Source organism: Schistocerca americana, chromosome 6, assembly GCF_021461395.2.
Source record: "Schistocerca americana isolate TAMUIC-IGC-003095 chromosome 6, iqSchAmer2.1, whole genome shotgun sequence".
Lineage (NCBI taxonomy): Eukaryota > Metazoa > Arthropoda > Insecta > Orthoptera > Acrididae > Schistocerca > Schistocerca americana.
In genome coordinates this window covers 401,626,225-401,630,672 of record NC_060124.1, presented here as the reverse complement: position 1 = coordinate 401,630,672, position 4,448 = coordinate 401,626,225, and the positions used below count along the sequence as shown (strand labels likewise).

Genomic DNA, 4,448 nt, shown 5'->3' with positions numbered 1-4,448 from the left:
CAAGTGCTGGGGGCACTTTGGAACTCAGTACTGATTCCTTCCGCAGGTTTCGTGTGAATTCTTACAACTACCATCCCTGACTATTATGTCTCTCTACGCACTCGTTACCCTTTACATCCTTCTTAGCAACCCGTTCTCCTTCATTTCCTAGTGATCTTAGCTAGTATATGCTCCTTAAATTTCCCTCCTCCATAACTTGCTATACGTAAGAAAATATCTATTTTGTACACCTACAGATTCTTTTTACATTTTCTGCTATTATTATTATTATATCAGAATTGTTCTACAGACACTCAAATCATTTTATTACTAGTTGTTAAATTAAAATTATTGTTATTTCTTAATCTGCTATGATGTAAAAATAGATATTGTATGTGTGTCACCCAACTACGATATGAGAGATGGCCTCAAGGACCTAATCCTATCAGGTAAATAAGTAAATAAAAACAAACAAAAAGTAACGCTCAGTGGTCCAGTTTGTCATTATATGAGATTTTTCTGTCATGTTTGAGTTGTGGATTATTCTTCGAGTTTGCACATCACGATCTCATCGCCAACAGTCGACTTGTGCAGCTTTAGGTTAGATGCGTCCTTGATGAATTTTGTTATTCGGATGACATCCAGTGACTAGTCCACGTACGAAGTCACTGGGTATTCCTGGCAGACCAATTCTGCTGTTACTTCTTATGTACCGACACCACAATACTCCCCGTTACTCGTGGCATTTAACGGTCCATTTCGCATTATTTAGGGATGCAGAATAATTTTGATTAGATAGTATAACTTAAGGGTGGCAACGGCCTTGCCGCAGTGGACACACCGGTTCCCGTGAGATCACCGAAGTTAAGCGCTGTCGGTTGTGGTCGGCACTTGGATGGGTGACCACCCAGACCGCCATGCGCTGTTGCCATTTTTCGGGGTACACTCAGCCTCGTGATGCCCATTGAGGAGCTACTCGAGCGAATAGTAGTGGCTTCGGTCAAGATTACCATCATAACGACCGGGAGAGCGGTGTGCTGACCCCACGCCCCTCCTATCCGCATCCTCCACTGAGGATGACACAGCGGTCGGATGGTCCTGGTAGGCCACTCGTGGCCTGAAGACGGAGTATAACTTAAGGAAATTCCAACGTTTTCTAAATCACAACTACGACTTAGCAAGTTAACGAATTGAGCGTTTTCCTTGCAAGTCGTGTTTTCCCTATTTTCATTAAGGATTCAATTCATTAGTGGCATTCACGTACACAACGCTTGCTGTGGAGCGTTATTTATTTTCCCTTGAAACTTCCGTTGATAACTCAATCTCGAGGAAGAGACGGCGGTAGGGGACCGCCCTAAAATGTAACAGGACAACCCGGCGTTTAGCAGCCGAGACAGTGCTAAAAGCTGCTCCTCTGCCCACAACCGTAATTAGAGCTAAATAATCGCTGTTGCATTGCCAGAAGGCTGGGCGTGGCTAAGCCCCACAAATCTGGCCCGCTGGCGCGTCACGCGAACACAGTCCTCAGTGGCGAGGGCGGGGCCTTCAGTTATGCCGCCGAGCACCAACGTGGGCGCCGTCCTGACGGCAGCGCCAGATTTAGCGATTAGGGTGGGTGTGAATCATTCGTGTTTCTAAAAAAACTGCAATTGGTCAGCTGACGTTGCCGTGCGAAGAAGCCAGTCCCAGAACCGTTTACGTACTTCTGACTCTATGGTGCTGGGTTGACTGTATAGTGTCTTGTGGATGAAATCCGTGATGGAATATCCTTTCGTATCAAAAACGAATCTTACAATGTCTTCACGTCGATGCCCACCTGTTTTGCTTTCTTCTGTGTTGGTATGCAAACAGTCTAACGCATGCACAATTTTGAAATGGTTATCAGCTCGTATCGTGGCCTGCAAAAAATTTTGATAAAAGCTTCTTACCACGTCTGCAAAGTTACCAGCACGTATCGTGACGCTTCATAAAATCTTGTTACACGTCCGTAATTTTGAGATCACCAACCATTTCAGATGGTGTCCACAGAGACGAACACTCCATTGCAAATGATGAGAACTGTTGATGGTAAATCAGTTGTTTTAAAATGTTGACTTATAGAAGTACCTGGTGGAAGAACTGACAACCCTTCGTCTACGAGAAAGGGTACGATAGCATTGTTGGCAGACAATATTGAGAACAACGGAGAGGCAATTTGATGATTGTTTGGATAGGTATAGGTAAAGAAGGAAACGGTAAAGTATGAACTGCGGCTCACAACCGCGGACAGAGACATAAGTATCACTTAAAATTTTCTGTTTATCGACACTGGAGGATCATTCCAAAACAAAATATTTTTACATAAATATCACTGAAAAGAATCATTCAGAAAGTAATACGTCAATATCCACATGACTACTCTGCAATTGACACTTCAGTGCATGGCAGAGTGTTCTTCGATTTCTCTACCGTTCCACTCCCTAACGGCACTTGGAAAAGACGAACACAGCGACAATAAAATATTTTTACAGTCACTGCAGAAAGTTTGTCATCAACAGTCCTTGAAAAGATCTCGCCATAACGAAAAACACCTTTGTTTCAATGACTGCCATCCTAAATTTCTTATCATAACCGTGACACTCCCCTGTTTCGTGATAATACAACAAAATCTGCTCTTCATTCGACTTCTTCAATGCCCTCCATAAATGCTATCTGGTAAGGATCCCATACTGTAGCAGAGGACGAACAAGCGCAGTGCAGCCAGTCTCTTTGGTAGACTTCTTGCACTTTCTAAGCGTCCTGACAATATAACGTCTTTTTTTTCTCCCTCTCTTTTTTCCTCACATTATTTGTGTCATCGTCCCAATTTAAGCTGTTCTAACTGTAGTCATTTGCCTCGTAAACGAAACTTAAGGAATTTCCTCTTGTACTCATGTCGATGACCTCACTCTTTTCGTTAGTGAGAGACGGTTGCCGCTTTTCACAACATACAGATATCTTGTCTGAATCATTTTGCAATTGGTTTTGATCTTCTGCTGACTTTCATAGACGGTAAATAATAGCATCATCAGCAAACAGTCTAAGAAGGATGCTCAGATTGTCTCCTAAATGGTTTAAGCGGAATGGGAAGAGCAGGGTGTTACAACACTTCCTTGGGGAATGCAGGGTATCACTTTTGTTTTACTCGAAGATTTTCTGTTGTTTACTACCACCGCAATTTTTCTGACACGAAACCGCGAATACGGGGTACAACTGAAGAGATACTCCACAGGCTCGGAATTTTACTGGAATTCTCTTCTGAAATACTGCGTCAGAAGCCTTCTGGAAATCTAGAAATATGGAATAAATTTGAGATCCATTGTCGACAGCATTCATACTTCTCACATTTCCCATTTATTTAAATGGAAACGGCGGTAGACGCAAAAAGCGCATTGCCACAGGTAAATATCGAATGATTTCAGCGACATACTTTAATTTATCCTACATATTCACCACCATTAGTTAAGCACTATTGTTAATGATGAACAAAAGCCTACATACCATGTTCGTAAAAACGGAAATCAGCTGAGGCTAGTGTTACAGTTTTGACGCCAGCATCTGTATCTGGGACATGCTGGCAGCATATTCATACTCTCATAGGCTCAAAGAGATGTAAATCTGGAGCTTCTGACTTAGCTCTGTACGATGGACGCGTTAGAAGAGTCCAGACAAATCTGGTAATGAGATACACGTTGGAGTAACTGTTGTTGTGTTGCAGTCGGAAGTTGTCCGTTTCTAGACTGACTAGGAAATTCGCATTTTCAGCCTCGTCAGTGTTGTCTTTCAGCTTTCTGATTTGACAGCTGTTTTAGGCTCTGAGGCACCTATAAGAACTTCCTGTTCCAGAAGGGTTCGCACACCAGTTTGCTTGTAGATGGGCTATATTGTAATTTGTTAGAGAATTCGTATGTCGCCTTTCGCTGGGCTGTATTTTGAATTCTGGCTCATAGAAAATTGTCACATTTGTATGATATCTGTTAAATCGGGTGTGACTTCATTATAAGTGACTTAACAAACAGCTGTGGACATTAAGCACCCACTTGACATTTTTCTGACTAAAGAAACCATCTATGCAACGTGAATAAAGCCCAAAGAAGATGATATTATTATGCGGACTATCCTTAGGAACGATTTACCAGAGACACCATACTTAATACATCGGAATTTCTTTTCGCGTTTGAAATGGTATACTATTGATTGAGACGTAGTAATGTAAGGCTGTCGACGAACATAAATATGTAGACTACGAAGCAGCTGATCCCCAGAAACTATCGAGGCTAACTTACCTTCTATTATTTGAAAATAATATACTAACGCAAAGAAATGCTTCGTTAACTGCTCGGAGCAGAAGCGGCACCAATTGAACTCTCGGTTGAATTAGTGCAAGCCTCACAGTTGTTCAATACTACCACCTTGAAAAATCTTATTTTATTTACATTAAAGCGATGAAA

General features: G+C 42.0%; 1 pseudogene; it reads left to right on the top strand.

Moving 5' to 3' along the window:
* The first annotated feature begins 792 nt into the window (after nt 1-792).
* On the top strand, nt 793-910 carry LOC124620993 (annotated as a pseudogene).
* Nucleotides 911-4,448: the final 3,538 nt, after the last annotated feature.